Here is a 21,141-nt window from a genome sequence, read left to right as displayed (position 1 = left end):
TAAAGTAGATATAAATATTATAACTGTAGTTCTTGCTTGATACCTGTTTTGTTGTATGTAATTTTTCTATGTTAAAGTTAAACCCTTCCTTATTTACACAGAAAAGGGGAGATGATGTGGGATTCCCCTCTGTATGCTGTGAATACCATTGGTTAATAAAGACACCATCTTGAGCCCATGATAGTGTAAAATAGAGCTAGGTGGGGGAGGGGGCCTGAATGCTGGGAAAAAAGGAAGCGGAGTCAGGGAGAAGCTATGGAGCCAGCACCAGAGACAGACATGCTGAAACCTTGCCAGTAGACCACAAGCCTCAGGGTAAAATATAAAATAATGGAGATAGCTTAATTCTAGATGTAAGAGCTAGCTATCAATACACCTAAGTAATTGGCCAAGCAGTAATTTAATTAATACAGTTTCTGTGTGGTTATTTTGGAAGTCTGGGTGGCCAGGAAAAAAACAAGCGGAGGGTGGCTGGGAACACACTAATGGCCTCTTACTACAGGGTGTTGTTAAGAGAATGGTAGTGAAAAGAAGAACACCCTAGATGCTCTGGAGAAAATGCTGAATGAGGACCTTCCAGGGCTAGAGTGACCCCAGGGTAGGCTTCAACAGGTAGTTGGAAATGGAAAGGAAGATGCCTATCTCAAAGCTTTATTTACAAGGCTTGAAGGGCAAGTACTAAGACCACTTTTCCCCCTGAGCTTTTCAGAGATCCTGGAGAAAGCTCTGGTCTGTCGGTCAGTGGGGTCTATGTTGCCATCTGGTGGTTGATTGGAATATGAGTTTCAAAGGCCTGGCTTACCAGGCCTGGCTGCCTGGTGTGTGACCAAGTAGTCCTGTAAGTGGATGCTGGAGTTTCTTGTGATTTGGGGGGAGGGTGGCCAGGAAGTTAATGGCGTCTCTTGAATTCTCCAACTTTTACCTTTCCTAAAAGATTACAACATATCGCACTTTCAACTCTTTTCCCTGGGGGTGTTGTAGAAGAAACAGAGCAGAGCAGGAACTTCATGAGTCTTTCCCCTCCCTCATAGTGCTAAATGTTAAAATGCTACCTGCCTGCCATACATTAGATCCTGATATATTTCACTGAAACTTTCCTTCATAGCCATCTTGAAACAAAGATGATGCTTCTAACAGAAGGAACTTAAAACCGTGAGACATCATAAAGACTCTTGGTAAATATTTATCAATATTACAATATGTTGTGCTGTGCTAAACACTAGAACACAAAGATGGATTCCCCTAGGAGTTTACCCTGTTTGAACAAAGCTTGGAAGAGGAAAGAGGTATTTTTCAAGTAATAGTGTGCAAACTAATTTCATTGTAATAAATATCCTAGCAGAAAAAAAAATATAAAGTACATGGTACTTAGAGAAGCTAACTAACTGCCCAGCCTGCAGCGTTATCTAAGCACCTACTTCCCCCAGCATGACTTGCCGACCCCTGAACTATGTGAGTAGAAAAAAATACAATCTCTTTCCCTTTTCTTCTTCACCTTTGATCTTTCTCCTTTCAATTCCATTTTTGTGGGGTATATTTTCTACTCTTTCCTCCTAGCTGGCTCCTTTGCCATTGCTGCACCTTTCTGCCATCACCATCGTTCATTGGATTAATCATAAATTAATGAGAGGCTTCACAGTGTTGCATAGCAATTTCCCCTCAGCAGGACCTACAGACATTTAAAGGGAAAGTCGTGAAGACATCGGATATAAAAGGATAGCGAAACAATGGGCTATTTTAGGACAGGCTGTTTACAAGGAGGTGAAACAATGGATATTCTAAGGGGGGCCTGAAACATTTCATCCTGCAGGGAAACATGTTAAGACAGGAAGTAAATAACCCAAAATGGCTTTAGGAAGTCCCTGAAGCTGACCAGATGCACTGGACTCCTCTCTCCTCTGAAGGAAAGAGTCCTTCTCAGACAAGTCCGGAAAACCCAGAAACCAACAAAGAGCCTGAAAAGAATCAGAAACCAACCAAACTGTCTATCAGAAACAAAAGACCAGCTCAGCTGCCTGGAAGAGGCTCAGACGGGCTGAGCCACCTGGAAAGCGCACTCACTCCCCAAACTGCTGAGCTGCCTGTGGCTGCTCAGTGGCCTCCAGTTTTCCAGCTGTTGTGAGCTGTCTCTCGTGCTGGAGTGGGCTTTGGTGACGCAGATGTCTTTGAGTCATTTCTGCCCAAGTAGGTAACCCCTCACCCATATTCCAGTAAGTAACAACAGTAAAACTCATTGATTCACCAAGCTAGACTTTGGAGGTGAAGGGAGTCCAGCCAGCTCTAGGGTGGTGAGCACAGCTCCGGCCGGCCTTGCCCTTCTTCCCCATTCCCTCTGCCTGTTAGTTTACATTCCTGAAGCTACCCACCAAGGCCTATTCCCTTATTTATCAATCTCTCCTCCTGAGGCTGACTACAAAGGTCCAGTTATCAAAGCATGGAAGTTCAGTAACCAAAAGCTCCCCTTGGCTCACCTAGTTACAATGCTCAATTAAAATTAAACACCTCATTCGGACAGGATTTCCCTCTATATCTTTATAAACAGTCATTTGCCTATGTGACATGTCTGTCTCCTCTCTACCCAGAGCCAGTCCTTTGACCCTCTGGGACAAATATCCCTGCCTCCTTTCCCTTGTTCCCTTCCCCTTCTACCTCATCCTCTATCTCCTGTGTTTGTCTCTTATCCCTGCCCTCTGTTCCCCTAGGGTTAATACATCTCCTTGGTGCTGAGTACTTGGCCTTGTGGGTCCTAAGCTGATAGTTTCCCTTCAAATCATAGCTGCACTTTCTGTCACAGGTTCCCTATCTAGGGTGAATAGGTGTGTGTGTGTGTGTGTGTGTGTGTGTGTGTGTGTGTGTGTGTGTGTGTGTATCTGTGTGTGTGTATCTGTGTGTGTGTATCTGTGTGTGTATCTGTGTGTGTGTTGTTTCTCCTCATGAAAAGGCTGTCACACGCTCTTCCTGTAAGCGGCCAGAGGTGACCCGTGAAGATGGTTCGCTACTCTCTTGACCCAGAAAACCCCACAAAATCATGCAAATCGAGAGGATCAAACCTTCAGGTTCACTTTAAGAACACCCGTGAAACAGCCCAGGCCATCAAGGGTATGCATATCCGAAAAGCCACCAAGTATCTGAAAGATGTCACTTTGAAGAAGCAGTGTGTGCCATTCCGACGGTACAATGGTGGAGTTGGTAGGTGCATCCAGGCCAAACAGTGGGGCTGGACACAGGGTCAGTGGCCAAAAAAGAGTGCAGAATTTTTGCTGCACATGCTGAAAAATGCAGAGAGCAATGCTGAACTGAAGGGTTTAGATGTGGACTCTCTGGTCATTGAGCACATCCAGGTGAACAAAGCACCTAAGATGCGCCGACGAATTTACAGAGCTCATGGCCGGATTAACCCATACATGAGCTCCCCCTGCCACATCAGATGATCCTCACTGAAAAGGAACAGATTGTTCCAAAGCCAGAAGAGGAGGTTGCACAGAAGAAAAAGATACCGCAGAAGAAACTGAAGAAACAAAAACTTCTGGCACGGGAATAAATTCAACATGAAATAAATGCAGATAAAAGTAAAAAAAAAAAGAAATGAAAAGGCTGTCACACAATGCATAGACACATCAAAATCACCAACATGTCACTCATCCACTGTGAGTCAGACACTGACTTTGCTTGTGGTTCAAGCCTTTGAGGTGCTCATTGTTTAGCATGGCAGAAAATGATTGCAATACTGAAAAATCCCACAGAAAACAGGAAGAAGGGGTTGTGCTGAAGAGAAGATGCTCACCCTAGCCTACTTCTCAGGGGTATCAATAGACATTAAAAGAACTGAACACATTCCAGCCCTCACACTAGATGCTTCATCCTTACAGATGCTTTGTAGTTAAAACTCCACTTACATCATGGTGGAGACTTATGAATACCTAATAACCATGTGATTTAGGGAACCTAACAACTTCAATAACAAAGATGCATTTCCCAAGTCAATGGTTCTCAAAATTGACTGAACCACTAGGAATCTTGTGTCTTGAAGACCTTGGGACTATTAGAGGTTCTTAGAAATCTCTGGTTGAGGATCACACAGGGTCTTGAGGTCACCATGGATTTCTTGGGATTATGAGGGACTTCTGAATATCACCAATGTCAAGCTCTCGTTCCTGGACATTCTAGATTAACTGATATGAAAGGTGCCCTGAGCACTAAGAATTTAAAAATACCCTTAAGAAACCTAACTGCAGGTATGTCTAGAAGCCTTGAAGATCCTTGTGTTCTGCCTAGGACATGGATTGAATCTAATTATAGTTTTAAGAGAACACATCAAATCCTGCCATCAAGGACTTGTTCTGACTTCCCAGAACAAGCCCATGATTCCTAGGAGAACTAGCTCTGTTGAAGTCCTAGGTGGTCCACAGCATGATCAGTTTAGATCAGTTTACTCAGTGAACAATCGCTTAGCACTGACTTTGCGCGTGCCTTAAACACAAGGAGTCAGGCTGGGCTCCTGGGGATGTGGCTGGAAGAGAGGGATCTACCGTGTGCATGGTTGGAGATAGGATGCCGAAGAGCAGGGCCCGGTGGAAGCTCCGAAACAGGACATCTAATACAACCTCTCGTAAGTCATGGTCTTTTGTCCAGTTCACTACAAACAGATCTCAGTCAACAAATGTTTAGGGTGCCCCTGTTCCGCAGCAGCGAGATGCGGAAGATGGGTTTCTGTTATCAAGGAGTTCACAGTCCGGGGGGGAGGAAGTCTCCCCCAGAAAACACTCCCTGAGGAGAAACCAGGGACCAGTAAGGTGGAGTGTGACCAATCCCTCTGACATCCCAGAGACTTCTTCACTGCGACCTGAAGTGGCTGGAATGGGCGAGGTGAGCATGGAAAGGGGATGATTTTTTCCTTCTCTCTCCACTGTAGACTCCTTTCTTCTGCTCCTTCTTTTGTAAAGTCCAAACTGGCAGCAAATCCCAAATCCCAAGATGTCCAGGGTAGACCAAAATAAGGGCACTGTTTATGGTCTTTCAGTGACTCAGACATAGTATTCTGTCCCACATTAGACGATTAGGTGAAGGCTTCTGCAGATGAGAAGACACCCCAAGGCCACAGAACCAGGAAGGAGCTGAATTGAAACTCTAGGCCAAACCCCTCTGAGTCCAAACATCAAGATCATCACACCGTACCATTTCTGGAGCTACCTCTTCTGGCCTCAGTTTCTTGTGTGTGTGACTTTCCTGCCACAGAGCTGGTGGGGAGATCAGATGCAAAGCAACAGGCATTTTATGAAGTACCTCGTACACAGTAAACTATGATATTACCATCATCATTATCACCACACTCCTCATTAGAAACCACAAAAGAGAAGCAGAAAGAAGGTCTTGACATTTATTGAGTAAGGAGTAAAAGGCGAATATTCCATGCGGGGTGACAGAAAGGTCAAAGACACACATGGATTTCTCTGGTAGTCTGGCCCAACTGTTGCCTAAGGCCTAGGTAGTTGAGACTTTTATATACTGGGAAACCACCCTTGGCAAGGACATTTCTCTGGTTGGGGAGTGGTGAATCACATGCATGTACATTCGTATGTGCTTCTAAACATCTATTCACCGTAAGTTTTCTATTTTTGTTTTGATTAGTAACAATCAAAACAAATTAGTAATTAATAATTAGTAAATTAGTAAAAACTAATTAGTAATTAGTAATTTTACACAGATTAAAATAAAAACATTCTAGAATGCATTGAGATGTTTCATTCACACCCTGACCTTTCCACCCCACTCCAAAGTCCCTGGAGGCAACCATGAGATTTATTCCAGTATGGGTCTTTATGCAGATATGATCAGACATATATGCATATTTTCATTCTCCTGATTTGTATGATATAAATGCTATAAAAGTGACGTACTAAATATATTGTCTTTGTGTTCCTTTTGTTTATCATATATCTAGAACTTTTTTCTACATAAAGCATAGAAATACTCTTAGTTCTTTTAAATTTTATTTTATTGTGTGCTTATTTATTATGGGTGTGTGCACATACACACATACATGAACATGCACATACCACGGCCTAGGTATGGAGGCTTTTTGTAAAAGAAAGCAAACTATCTTTTTTCATTTTACATACCAATCCCAGTTCCCACTCCCTCTACCTATCCCCACCCCATCCTCCATCCACTCCTCAGAGAGGGTAAGACACATTGCTTTGAGGAAGGACCAAGGCCCTCCCTACTATATCTAGGCTGAGCAAGGTATCCATCCAAAAGAGAATGGGTTCTCTAAAAACCAATACAAGAAGTAGGGATAAGTCCTGGTGCCACTGCCAGTGGCCCCACAGTCTGCCCCAGCCATACAACTGTCACCACATCCAGAGGGACTAGTTTGGACCTGTACTGGTTCCTCCCTTGTCCAACTGGAGTTGGTGAGCTCTTATTAGCTCAGGTAAACTGTTTCAGTGGGTGTCCTCATCACGATCTTGACCTCTTTGCTCACATTCTCAGCCCTCCCACTCTTCAACTGGACTTTAGGAGCTCACCCTAGTGCTCTGCTGCAGGTCTCTGCCTCTGTTTCCATCAGTTCCTGGATGAAGGTTCTATGTGACATTTAAGATATTCATCAGTCTGACTACAGTGAAGGCCAGTTCGGGTACCCTCTCCGGAGGACAAGTTTTAAAAATTGTTTTTTACCATCCACATGGTTGAAGCAAGAGTCTCTCTTCTAATTGCATAATTCTGCTGAGCTGCATACCCAAGGCTAGCTGGCCTTCTAACATTCAGGCCAGAGTTTCCCCAAGTTCCTCCTGCCTCTGCCTCCCATGCCTCTGCCTCCCATCCTGCCATAGGGAATGCTGGGATTAGATGCACTTTTACGTTGGTTCTGGATATTGAACTCAGGTGATCAGGCAGCTGGTCTTTCACTCACTGAGCACGCCCTGCACTTAATTCCTTTGTATGGGTACAACTCAACAAACTATAGTTTACCAACTGCTTGGTGATGGGCACCAGGGCTGTGTTCAGTCTTCCTGTTACAGATCATTGGACCATGAAGGCCTTGGGCAGATTTGTCACTTTGATACACTAAGCTGAATCCATAGGATAAGTTTCCAAAAATAAAAACAAAAACAAAGAAACAGAGTTCTTGAGCTAAAAGGTAAATATAATTGTACTTTTGAAAGCTACTGCCAAATTGCCCTCCAAGGAAAATAAATCAGTTAAGCAGTTAAATTCCCATTAGCAGTAGTAAGAATTATTGCTGGTTTTCTGCTTGGTTTGAGCTCCCTTTTCATATCATCTACATGAACTTAACCTGTGGTGTGTGCCTCTTCCTGGTACAGCACTGCTTCTACCAATGTCGTCATTCAGCTTCTTCAGGGTTTATTACTGTTGCTCTTATTGTTGGTTTAGGGTTCTTATTATTTTTTTTTCAGATTGGCTTTGGAGGAATTGCCCTTGTTTCTGCAGAATAGCCAGACAATGACTCAGAAGGTGGGCTCAAACACTAGGGGTTAATTTTCTCATCACATGTTGGAACAGAATACCCAACAAAAGCAACTTAAGGAAGCAGGTGGGGGTTAGTTAGGCTCACAGTTTGAAGGGATGCAGGTCTTCATGGAGAGAACATCATGGAGGGGCGTGTGAAACAGGTCATTTTGCCTCCACAGTCAGAGAGCGAAAGGAGATGAGCGCTGGGATGTGGGCTGGGGCAGGACTCATTCAAGGTGTGTCTCCTGTCAGGGTCCAGCCTCAACAAAAATACCTCTTGCCAGGGTGAGGGAATGGGCATTTAGAAATATAGTAAAGAATATGAAGACACGAATAAAAATAATAAAAAGGGGAAACAAATAGGATAGTATCGGGAGGGAATTTTTCGGTGAGTATTGAAAATTTGCCGTCGTTTAATTTCTAACTGCTTAAAATACCCCTGACCCCAAAAGGTAGGAGTAAGACAAAAGACTGCATTGATATGATACAGGGAAATTGTAATCCCAGCCTTGGCCTCTGGAGGCCCCTGCCCTGTGCCCACCAAACCTTGAGCCCTCCCCAGGAAAGGTCAAGACCACTCCCACAAGCTATTTAAACTGATATGATACAGGGAAATTGTAATCCCAGCCTTGGTCTTTGGAGGCCCCTGCCCTGTGCCCACCAAACCTTGAGCCCTCCCCAGGAAAGGTCAAGACCACTCCCACAAGCTATTTAAACTGCTCCCCAGAAAATAAACACCTGGTTTCCCTCTTCCTCTCCAATGGTCATGGTCACCTTGGCAGCTTCCCATTTCCCCTTGGGACCACCTGGGAGCACAGCTGTCTTATTAAACCCAGATATCTTTTAATTTGGTTTGATTGGGATTATTTTTGCATTGGTGGAGTGGCTTGGTTAGGAAATATTCCTAACAGAAATGAACATACCAATTGAAAGTCATGGGCTACATTCTGTTGCTAGAACAAAACAAGTAGCCAAGTCATGCTCACACCCTAGACCAAAACTCTCTGTAGGCGAACCACTCCTTGGGTGGAATCCCAAGTTATTTCCATAAAGAACTGGAACTTAGTTGGATCCTTAGACTTTTGTTTGAGGTAGGAACAAACTACTCCCTATTCCAGGAGCACCAGGTCTGGCAATTAGCCACACCTGTTGACAATAGCCTTGAGAGAGCAGAACTCTCTTGAGTTACAACGAGGTGGGACCTTTGTCTGAGGTAGAAGCACAAGAACCTTGAAGGAAGTAGAAACACGTCCCAACTCTCTGACCTTTGGTCACTGTGGAAATAGACAATTTTGGGCCTCCACAGCCTTCCTTGATTAAGCCTCTCTAGAAACATTCTCACTAGCATGCTCAAAGGTGTAGCCCATAAATGACTCCTCTTCCAGCCAAGCTAATGATGACTTTTAACATTTGAAACCTTGAGGCAGGCTTTCACTAACAGTGGATGGAGTTGGGACAGAGTGAATGTCCAAAGTACGAAAGGGTTTGAAGTTGACTTTAGCTTTCCATCAGGTCCTCTTGGGCCTTATTGACAGAACCTACTGGTCAGACAGAGATGTGTGGGAAGAATACATACCCTTTTTGAAGCTCTCTTTCTTCCAGATTCCTGTAAGACTACTGAATTGTTTGAGCTTCCAACCAACAGCGGAACAACTTCAGGCCAGCAAAGCCCAGAGCAAGCACATTCGTACTTCAGGCCAGCATGGCCCAGAGCAGACACATTTGCTTTGTATCAAGTTTGCCCCATGTACTGAAAACTCTACTGAGTGCAGAGTTTTGTCCTCTTCTCCAAACCAAGACAACTTTCTATGAAGGAAATCATAGCCCTACTTTACCCAAACTTGGAAGGAAAGAAGCAGCCTAAACAAGAAAACCACTTTTCTCATGGATAATCTCAATACACTATTTGTAGCTGATCAACTTCAAGAGCCCTTAAATGATGGGATTTTTTTTAATATAATCCAATCTCACATTATTTTTTTAGAGGGTTTGTCAACCATTTAGCTCTTGAGATTGCTAGAAATTACCTGGTGCAAGTGAGAAGGAAACACAGAACACGCAACAAACCCACTTAGGAGTTTATTAGAGGGTGGTGTACAGGCCTGGGGAAGTCAGTGTGCAGAGAGAGAGAGGAGGAGGAGGATGGAACATCCAGCTTTTAAAAGCTGCCTAGCACATGCACACAGGGGTTTGATGTGGCTACATCATATGCAGATGATGGGACTCACGCAGGTGTGGAAGGGCTTAGTTGAGTCATACATGGATGGTGCAACCACGCATGCACGCAAGGGCTTAGCTGAGTCATATATGGATGATCCACACGGGACATGGGTCACACGGGGGCCCTTTAACATCCCCAGGGGCCATTGGGCACTTCTGCCTGAGAGCTTGTCTGCACATGCATGGCCCCTAGAACCTGAAAGTAACAGCCTTATGTGGCTGAAATCATTACATTCCACCCTTTGTTTATTATAAAAATTTGGGGAATTTGGGATCTTTAATGGGTGGGAATGGGCTGTCGTTAAGGTCTCAAATGACTGCTTCCTGCTGATTTTGTGGGTGTCGGAGAGCTGAGATACTTGACCATGTCCTGGGGTGGCTGATTATTTTTGTGGTTTTTTGGGGGATCTGTGGAACAGGTTGGCTGGCAGTTTGAACCTCGTAAGATGCTAGAAAGGCAGAAAATTATGTCTGGAAAAAAATTTAGGTCCTGGCGATTAAGGGAGGAGAGTCCCAAGAAGCAAGATAGAGGGTATTTTGGGGGGGAGGGTGGAGGAAGGAATTTCCCAGGGGTTCCAAGATACAAGATAGAGGGTATTTGGGGGGTGGAGGAGGGAATTTCCCAGGGGTTCCCGAGACCAAGAATGATAAGGGAAAAATTAAATGATTCTTATTCTGGGCATGTCTGGTCCATTTAGATAGGTCCAGTTGGCTCTCTAGAGCTTATGAAAAAATGTTTGTAAAGAAATAAATTTTAGACATATTAAAAGCTTATAATTGTGATGATATAGTATTGGAATGGAAGACGGTAGGGAGGAAAAGAAGGGGGAATTATTAGACCCCGTAATGTTTTACCTGAAGCAAATCTTAAGGCACTTGTTCTCTTTAGCATCATGGTATTACCTGAACATCCAGGAGACACTGCTGCAGTCAGTGATAAACCTGTTATATTAAAGTCTGTTTTGTGAGTTCTTGGAGTTTGGGCCTGTGAATGTCCCCAAACTCGTTTTTGTTTCTTACCACCTGGGATTTTGACAGTCCTTGTACCTCCGGCTCTATGTTTAATGATGGTCCCTGTAATGACAGCTGAGTGGTTAACTGGAAATTTAAGTATGACATTGGAGATATAGAGAAAGACATGACATTGCAGATAGGAGAAAGAGGAAGAGGGAGAGCATATGGGGGTTTTGGCACAGGAGAATTGAGCATGGTGATGAGACTTTTATTTTTCTGAAAATGGAGAAAGAGTGGCTGATCTTGGTGCCCTCTGGAACTTAAGGGAGCAGGGCCCTATTTGAGTTACCGTATATGAGGGAGTATCTTGAGCTGGAAGAGTAAAACGTTTAAGGTGGGACAGATGGATCCAATGAGGAAATCCCTCTAGCTTGGCAGCTATGGGAGTTACAAGGATTACTTTAAAAGGGCCCTGCCATTTAAGGGAAAGGGGTAAAGAACATTGGTCTGGGAGAGAGAATAGCACCTGATCCTCTACTTTAATCAGTGGTGGGCATGAATTGACACATGGTTGGGGTAATGAGTAGTCGGTAAAATCCCATAATAGGGAGTGAAGAAGGGATAACAGCAGAGTAAGCAGATGATCAGGAAGGGGAGAGGTTTTAGGTGAGAGGCTGGGGGTTAAAACCAGCTGCCCATACATGAGTTCAACGAGTGAGAGGGAAAGGGGATTTGGGGGAGATCCCTAAGCCTAAGAAGGGCCAGAGGCAAAAAATTTACCCAGTTGAGGTGAAGCTCCTGTGACATTTTAACAAGAACACTTTTTTTAAGGAACAGTTAGTTTGTTCTACCTTCCTTGAAGACTGAGGGTGGTATGGGATATGAAAAATGTCAGGGAATGTTAAGAGCCTCAGATAAAGTTTGAGAAATCTGGGAAGTAAACTCTGGACCATTATCCGACTAAGAAGAGATTGGGATTTCAAACCAGGGGATGATTTCTCGGAGAAGAAAATCGGAAAATGTCTGGGCCCTCTTGTTAGTGGTGGGAAATGCTTCAATCCACCCAGATATGGTGTCCGCCAAAACCAGGAGATTTTTAACTCATCTGGCTGTGGGCATATGAGTAAAGTCAAGCTGCCAGCCGGTTCCTAAAGGAATGGGAGTAGCTTCCCACTGAGGTAAAAAAGGCAGGGGTTTGTTAGCTGGGTCCAGAGCGGAAGTGGAATGTTCTTCCAGTTCAGATGGTATAGCCAGGAACATGTGAGCAGTGAACAGCTTGCAAGGACAGAGAGCTTAGACTTAGAGCTTTGACAGTAAAAGGCTTGGATATAAGGAAACTGCTTCCATATGTCTATGCAATAACAGTAGTTAGAAAGTTCCCATAGAATATTAGGATCAAAGGTGCCGTTAGGCAGCCACTTTAGATTGCTATCTAAATTGTAACAAGGCCAATTTTTGAACAAAGATGGACAAGTGTGAAAATCTGTAAGTAGGACATTAAGGCCTGAGGTTTTAGGACCTCTAAAAGGCATCTCAGGGAGGAGGCTGGATTGATGGGTTTGGATGGCTTGCTACCCATAGCTGAAGCTGTGAAAACCTGCTAAAATGGCCACACCACAAGGCCTACAGGGAGACGTCTTCCCACTATAGTCAGGGTATAAATCAGTGGAGAACACCACAGGACCTGTAGGAGAGCGTCTTCTGCCTACAGGTGGGGTGCTACAGCCTGATTGGACCCAGTTGGGGTGACTCAGAAGCCAGAGAGGCCTCTAGGCTGCTCCAAGCAGCCTTTCATGGTGGGGGGGGGGGGGGCGAGAAAGGCAAGGAAAGGAAAGGAAAAAGAGAAAGAGAAAGAAAATCTGAGGGGCCCTGGGCCCCCAGTTGCAGAAGGACCAATTTTAGCTAAAGTAAGCAATCCAGAGAATGTCAGTGAAGGACTCAACTGTAGCCATAAAGACTGTGGTTGGGGGCTGGCCCCCCATTTCTAGGAACACCAGAAGATTTCCAGGAGCTCAGCAATCAATTCCTCGGGTTTGGAGAAATGGTTAAACTGACCAGAATGAGGGAAACTCACCAACTGAAGCTGGTGGCGTACGTAGAAATCACGCTCAGGCAAATGGAACACGTGGTTGTTGTGGAAAAAAATACCCAGTTCCAGATCCCGACCCCGGAAGAGGAGCTGGGGGCAGGAGGGCCTCCTGAGTTTCATGGCACCAATGAAATTACCTGGCTTGAGTGAGAAGAAGAAATGAAACACGCAACAAACCCGCTTAGGAGTTTATTAGAGGGGGCGTGTACAGGCCTGGGGAAGTGGAGGGGTGGGGGGAGATGGCGCGCCCAGCTTTTCAAAGCTGCCTATCGCATGCACACAGGGGTTGATGTGGCTACATCATATGCAGATGACAGGGCTTACGCATGCATGCAAGGGCTTAGCTGAGTCATATGTGGATGATTCACGCCGCACATGGGTCCCATGGAGCCCTTTAACATCCCCAGGGGCCATTGGGCACTTCTACCAGAGGGCTTGTCTGCACATGCATGGCCCCTAGAACCCAGAAGTATCAGCCTTATGTGGCTGGAATCATTGCACTAACCTCTTGTTTTTAACAAGAGTTGTAATCAGGCTGTCCACACAAGCTATACTCCACAGTCCTGAAGCACAATTAATAAAAACTCAGAGAGAGATATTGGGGTTCAACCTGAAGACCAAAAAAACAAAGCAACCAGCCACTGGCTCTTACCTCAACCTCAGTCCAAAAATGGTGATCCTGACACCAGGAAACCTCAAAATGAAATTGAGTCTGAGAGCTGTCTCCTCCCGTTTTATAATCCTCTCTAGTTCTGGGATTAAGGGTGTGCACCACTACTGCCTGGTATCTATGGCAAACTAGTGTGGCTACTGAGATTAAAGGTGTGTGTCATAGCTGCCTGGTCTGTAAGGCTGGCCAGTGAGGCTGTTTTACTTTTCTGAGCCTCAGGCAAGCTTTATTTATTGAAACACGAACGGAATGTCACTACACAGTCCTCTGCATTTTATGAAGTCAGTGCATTATATAACCCAGGAGGACTGCAGTTAAAGTTAGCCTTAAAACCCACACTTTGTGGAAACATTTAAAACATCACGTAATGAGCCATTGTCTGTGCAGCCAATAAGCAGACTTGGGGGGGGGGTGCTGAGCAAGTCAGACCCCCAAGCCAGTGCCTCAACCCAAGATTGAAGACCCAAAGGGACAGTGATGCATGCTTTCACGATGTAGAATGTCAAAAGCCTGAGGAAAAGTTACACCTTTATTTCTGACAAGGCTGCCCAGACCAAACAGAATGTGGAGTGCTGTTTCCGTGGGCTGGATTCTCACACCTCAGCGAGGCGTGTACGGCCTCTCACACTGGCCAGAAGCTGTGTTGGCTGTTACAGATGTTCACACAGCTAACAGTGCATGGCTTCACTCATCATTGCATAACAGAAGCAGCTTTGCAGGCGAAAAGATCTGCCACACAGAACACCTTGGGGGATGGGCGGTAGGATATTTGAAAACAAACCTAAAGACGGAGAATGAAGGAGAGGCAGGCACTGCGCGATGGACTGCCAATCTGAGAGACTGACTTCTCCTTCGTGCCGTGCCTTCGGTCAGCCCCACTCATCCGCCATTCCTTGCATTCCAGGCCCTGGAGAACAGATCCACAGCTGGTACCCTGCCAGAGCTGCCCGACTCCCTCCCCCACCCCTCGTCATCCCTTCTGCCAGGGAAAGAACCTTCCCTCAGAGTGGTGGCCCTGAGAAAGGCTAAAAAGAGTCAAGCAAGGCTATGGGCAGCCATGCCTGGGAGCCAGGACTCCCTTTCCATGGGGTAAGATATGCCACCAGTCACAGTGGGGCAAAGTGCAGCAAGCAAACCCCAGGGGGAGAGGGGGTGATGAGCAGGGAGCTCCTGGCACCTGTGGTCGTTAGGCAAGCCTAGAACCTCTGGGGTGATCTTTAAGACATTGCTCAGTTCTAGGGGTCTGCAAAACTGGTCTGCATACACGGACCGCATGGAGAGGAAGGAGGAAGAGGCGTCTAGATGGAGAGACCTGGAGGTCAGGGGCAGTGTCAGAGATGTCAAATTTGGTTGGAGGCTGACTGACAGGTGCCTCCTGGCCCTAGTTAGACTCCAAGTTAGTGCCTAAAATCCTCTCCTCCCCCCTCCCCAAGCTCTCCCATTCCCGTTCTGAAGCTGACACAGTTGACAGCCATTTTTGCTGTGTACAAGGTACAGTAACCCCTTGGTTAGTTCCAAGCAGCCTCAAGAAGACCGGGAGTGTTGTTCTGAGGAAGGCTGGAGCTGTTTAACTTCACTGAAGCTTCCGTTCCTAGAGTCTATATTTTTAGAATAGGGAAGGGGGGGGGGTGTCAGAAGAGATGTGACCTCAGGTGACTGAAGGTGCCGAGGCTTGAGGCTTGGCAGATAGGTGGGAAAGCTCATTTTAAACTCTCAAAATCTCACCTTCCCCTTTAAAAAGAATAAATCCCCCAGGACATTGTTTGAGGAGTGTGCAGTGGGGGAAGGGGAGGCAGTTAGTTCAGAAACTCAAGCCTACAGCCCTGCAGTCTCAAGGCCTCTCCTGGTGCGTGGGTGTCGGATGGCTTCAGGGAAGTCTTCAGGTTGCTGCCTCAGTCAGAGCCGCAGTCTGCAGCGCCGTTATGTATGGCTCCCTCTGGTGGCTGATGGCCACACGTGCACCCACTCAGTGGGCTTGAGGAGATTTCCATGGAGGAAGGGGTTCATGCTTTTACAAGATAACCTGCTAAAGCGGGTAGGAGCAGACTTCATCACCAAAGCCAGACAGCACGGTCTGGGTTACTACTCCATACAGCTTAGCATGCGCTTCCTATGTGCTCGGCACAGGGTTAACAGGTAACGTGGAAGTAACGTGTAGGAAAAAAAAAAAAGTTAAAGGGGTGGACTCATAAGACTGCGGTAGAGCCTCCTGGGGCACTGGGAACAGCCAGTGCGAAAACCATTGTCCATCCCTGTGCTTTCTGAGTTTGAGGACCAACAAGGAGGCAGCTGGCCCAGCAGAATGAACACAGGGAGGGTGGCTGGAAATGAGGTCAGAAAGGTACCCAGGGACAGATGGTAGAGAGCCTTCTAGGCCACAGAGGACTTTGGCTGTGGTTCTGAGGGTGAGAACAGCCATTGAATTTTGAACAAAGTCATAACACCACCTGGTTTGTTTGTTGTTTGTTTTTTTTTTAGGTCTCTCTTGCTTCTGCAAGAGGCGAAGGTAAGAGCAAGGGGCCCTGGGAGTCCACATTTAAGATCACACTGTCTGGTACTGGTACTGAAATAAGGGATTAGATACCCCGTTCAGGTAGATTAGTCAAAGGCTGCATCCTGGGGTTTGTGTCTGAGCAGTTAAGGAGACTTGCTACCTAGAGAGGTGGGGGAGATTGGAGATGTAAAAAGCAAATGAGAATTTGCCAAACCTTGACTGTCTGTTACACTTTAAGTATCGATGCTAAGTCACCCAAAGAGGGTTCTTCACCCCTTGACCTACCTTGTGGGCTGACTGCTTGCTTGTTTGACTTGGTTTTGCTTTATTTTAGACAGAATCTTTCAGTGTAGCTTCAGCTGACCTTGCTGTATTGACCAGTCTGTCCTCAGATCTCCCTGCCTCTGTCTCCTGAGTGCTGGAATTCTAAGCATGGACCAGTAAGTGCAGCCTTGTATTTCTTTTATTCTTTTATATTCCCCCCTGCTTTTTCTTATCTAAGGCCTGGACTCAAGGCAATGCAGACATTCTAGGGAGCAATTAGAAAAATGTCCTTTCCCACACAAGCATAGGGGCCACCCTCCATGTTGCACAGGGTGCGTCAAAGTGTGGTCCCATGAGCCCTGTCTGTAAGTAGGTGTTCTCCCTGTGCTCCACTCACAAGCAAGATTCAGGTAGCATCTTAACATTCATCACCAGATGCCCATCTACCCAGTGTCTCATGAGTGAGCAAGCCCCTTGAGGAGGGACAGCATCCTTATTTTTTCCTACCACCAACGTCTGTCAGCTCCAGAGGCTTTCCACCTCGCAGACCTAGCCAAAGCATGCATCTGGAGCTCACTTCCAGATGTGAGGTCTCATCACACAGATGAGCAGGAAGAGGGTGAGGGGGCTTTGATTAAAAAGCCTATGAAACTTTTGTGAGATTTCTGTAAAGTATTGTTTTTAACTCTACAGAGGCTGCCAATGAATCTTTTTTTTTTTTTTTTTTTTTTGTCTCCCAAGGTCCTGACCCCAGTGCAGTACAAACAGTGACCTGAGAGATACGGTGGTGTCCAACCTGCCATGTCCTGTGCTGGGAATGCTGGGAAGGTAAGAAGGACCCTTTCCTCCCTTGCTTTCCCCCAAGATGTGACCATCCTAAAGAATGCTACCTGGTACCTCCATATCTCCTCACTCCATCTACACTGTCATCCAGGGGGTCTCATTCTCCCCTTGGTTTCAAATGTCCTTCCTTGATAAAAGACTGGATTCCTCAGCCGCCAGAGCCTCAGCCTCCATCTGATCATCGAGTCAACATTGCCATCTGCTGCAGTAACAATGAGGGCCCTGTTACACTGACCCCACAGGCTCCTACCTGCCAGAGCTTCCTAACTCTGGGGACTGTGCCTTTCCAACAGTTTCTAGCTGGCACTTTCTACCTTTGTCTTCTCTGTCCTCTTCCCTTCTAACCTTCCTTTACTTGAACAAGTGGCTTGAGCCCACACCCTTGCCATTTCTCATCGGGAAGCAACCTTTCCCTGCTTGGTTCCCAGATCCACTCACTATACTACATTTTCTTTACAAATTTCACTATGAATTGCATAACGTTTATCTGAAGTTATCTTCATTATAGTTGTCTTTCTGAAACATGGACTAGAAGAGTCTGTCTATCATCTCTCACCCCATGCCTTCAATGGTCCCCTATTCTCATAGACACAGTAGATCCAAACTCCTCATATGACCCTTTCAATCTTCCTCCAGCGGTCTCTCCTGGTTCGCTATGACCTTCCACGATTCATAGATCATTGTTGCAGCAAGGTGCCTCAGTTTCTCTGTTCTGTCCGATGTCCCCTTGCCCTGGAATTCACTCAGCCATGTAAATTCTTATTCTGCAGATATGAATAGAGCCCCCAGAGTGTTCCACCCTCCTCGTGAAATTTGACTTTTAATAAAAGAGAGATAAGATAATTAAAAAGTGCCTATGCATCAAATTGATAGATAAAGGTACATCACATGAAGAGGCATACTGTGTGATAAAGGGCAGAATAATCAGAGGTCTTTGAGATAGATTGCTCTGTCTTCATCCAGCAACTGATGGAAGCAGATGCAGAGATCCACAGTGAAGCACTGGGCTGAGCGCCCAAAGTCCAGTCTAAGAGATGGAGGAGCAATAATATGAGCAAAGGGATCAAGACCATGATGGGAATACTCACTGAAACAGCTGACCTGAGCTAGTGGGAGATCGCTGACTCCAGAATGACAGTGGGGGATCCAGCATATGACCAAACTCTGAATGTGGGTGGCAGTTACAGGACCACTGGCAGTGGAACCGGGATGTATCCCTACTGCTTGAACTGACTTACTGGAACCCATTTTCTTTGAAGGGATACCTTGCTCAGCCTAGATATAGTGGGGAGGACCTTGGTCCTGCCTCAAAGCAATGTGCTAGACTTTGTTGACTCCCCATGGGAAGCCTTACTCTCTCTGAGGAGTGGATGGGAGGAGGTGGAGAGAGCAGGAGAGGGGAGGGAGTGGGAAGTGGGATTGGTATGTAAAATAAGAAAAGATTTCTTTTAAAAAATATAATTAAAAAGAAGAAATAGATTGTTCTAGAGACTCTTTCTTCTGGTTGGGAAGGAAGATAGATAGATAGATAGATAGATAGATAGATAGATAGATAGATAGATAGATAGATAGATAGATAGATAAGAAGGGAGGGAAGAAAGGAGGAAGGGAGGGAGGGAGGGTAAAACATGTAGATATTCCTGCAAATGCTCAATCCCCACGCCAGGCACAACAGGAATACCTGCAATTCCCAGCTACTAAAAAGACTTAAACCCAAGAAGGGGGGCATTGCTTTGAGCCCACGTGTTTGAGACCATCTTAGACCATCCACCATGGTAGGCCTTGTGCTTAAAGAAACAAACCTGCTTAAACCTCCCAAATGCCCATCCTTTATGAATGCTTGCTTGCTTGCTTCTTTCTTTTCTTTTTATTTACAAAGTAGCCCCAGTTCCCCCTCCCTTCCCTTCCTCTACCACCAACCTCCCCCCATTTCACCCCCATCCACTCCTCAGAGGAGGTAAGGCCTCCCTTGGGGTGTCAACAAAGTCTGGCATACCAAGTAGAGTCAGGACCAAGCCCCTCCCCACTATATCAAGGCTGAGCAAGGTATCCCACCATAGGGAATAGGCTCCAAAAAGCCAGTTCATGCACCCATGATAGGTTCTGGTCTCACTGCCAGACACCCCCCCCCAACAGATCAAGCCACGTAACTGTCACCCACATTCAGAAGGCTTAGTTCCTTCTTTCTTTCTTACATGCTGTTTTCCAATTGGCTGTCCAGCTTAAGCAACTCTCAGCCTTGGGTCAGAAGCAGATGCTGGCCACTTTGCTTCCCCACCCATCCCTTTAGCATCTACAAACTGAACTAATATGTACGTGCCAGGCTCTGCGTCCCCCACAGAGGTGGGCCCAGTGCCCTTGGGACCCAGCCAGGTCAAGACTCATCTCTTCCTTCTGCCCCTGGTTCTCATCTATGTGGCCATGGGCAAGTCACCTTACCCAAAGCTTTGGTGTCAGCGTGTCCAATGGGGATGAAAGCAGTGCCAACCTCCTTTAGATCATTGTCCTTCTCACACATGCCTGGAAAGACGAGCTGTGCTTTGACCCTCATCCTGGTTCCGTGCCACCTCCCTTCGGCTCGAGCTTTGTGTCCTACTTTAAATTATTAGAGAAAGAGCTTGGACTTGTTTCTGGGAAGTTCCCCGATCTTGAAGAGGGTGTGGCGGCTGAAAGAGAAGTGATTCTCAGTCTCCAGCGAAGTAGCTCCGCTCTCTCCTCTCCAGCCCACTGTGCTGACCTGAGAGCCGGGAATGTGACCTGCTCCAGATGCATCCGGGGAAGGCCAGCTGTCGGGTGCATGTTCAGGCCTTCGTCTGTCCACCATCTGCAAATTCAGTCAGGGAGATTTGCAAGCCTGTGCTATAGGGTTCAGAGAAGAGAGGAAACCCTTCAGGGCATGAACTCCCCTTAAAGCTTGACTCTGCCTAGGTCCACAGACTCCTGGGGACTCCTATACCACACCCCCAGCTCAGGAAAATATTCAGTTCTCTATACTATCTGGGCCTTTTCCTCTTCCGTCAACCTAGTTGCTGCTTTCTTAGGCACGGTCCCGCACCTTCTATACATGGTCACTGGGTGGCGCTGCAGGATGATCCTGGAATATCAGGTGCTCCAAGTCTCCTGCTTGGAAGTGTGCAGGAGGAAGAGAAACCACAGGGACTCTCCCGGTGCCTTCCCTCCCCCATCCGCACCCCCACCCCGACCCGGCCCCACTTCGGACCTGATCATTGTGCCTCCAGATCCTCTTTCTCTCTCAGTTGCATCTTTGCTCTCCAACACCAGGAAATCATCAGCCAAGATGACTCAGAAGCCTCCTTGATCTTCTGATTTTCCCACTCCCTGCTTCAAAGACTGGGTCAGAGAGGCTGGAGCTAAACAAGATCTGCTCTCTCTTTCTCTCTCTCTCTCTCTCTCTCTCTCTCTCTCTCTCTCTCTCTCTCTCTCTCTCCCTCCCTCCCTCCCTCCCTCCCTCCCTCCCTCTCTCTCTCTCTCTCTCTCTCTCTCTCTCTCTCTCTCTCTCTCTCCACTCTATACAAGGTATCCTCCCATTAGCTGATATTCAGTACTCAGTCATCATTCAACAAACATTTGGTACAAAGTAGCAGCCCAGCTTCTGCTCTGACCTGAAAGATTCCATTGTGTGTCTCCACCTATCCCCTGAGCAGGGTGAGCCCGTTGTCTCCCATGAGGCCTCAGCACTGCAGGCTCCCTGTGTTCTGCTGTTGACGGCCCTGCTTGGACGTGGAGAACATCATTAGGATGCACTGAGCGTCCGTTTGGCACTGTTTTCGAATTTTTGAGGTACTTGTTTTCCAAGTGATCTTGATTTTTGAAGTCTCCAGATCCTTCCCTTCTAAACAGACAGGGAGAGCTGCAACGAGAACTGCTGTCCTGGAACTTGGAGAGGCTGAAGCTCAGGTCCCACTCAGTCACTAGGACCAAGTGACCTTGACCTCTGTGAGCCTCATCATCACTCAGTACAGTAGAACCAAGGATGCTAGGAGAGATGCAGGGGGTTTGTCCACTGCTTTCTTGAGATGCTAGGAGAGATGCAGGGGGTATGTCCATTGCTTTCTTGAGATGCTAGAAGAGATGCAGGGGGAATGTCCATTGCTTTCTTGAGATGCTAGAAGA

General features: G+C 46.4%; 1 pseudogene; it reads left to right on the top strand.

Annotated features, from left to right (window-relative positions):
• Positions 1-2,958: 2,958 nt before the first annotated feature.
• On the top strand, positions 2,959-3,592 carry LOC142853875 (large ribosomal subunit protein uL22-like; annotated as a pseudogene).
• The last annotated feature ends 17,549 nt before the right edge of the window (positions 3,593-21,141 follow it).

The sequence above is a fragment of the Microtus pennsylvanicus genome, chromosome 7 (assembly GCF_037038515.1).
Source record: "Microtus pennsylvanicus isolate mMicPen1 chromosome 7, mMicPen1.hap1, whole genome shotgun sequence".
In the NCBI taxonomy this organism is placed as follows: Eukaryota; Metazoa; Chordata; class Mammalia; order Rodentia; family Cricetidae; genus Microtus; species Microtus pennsylvanicus.
The sequence above is the reverse complement of the archived record's forward strand: the minus strand, read 5'-3'. Positions and strand labels throughout refer to the sequence as shown.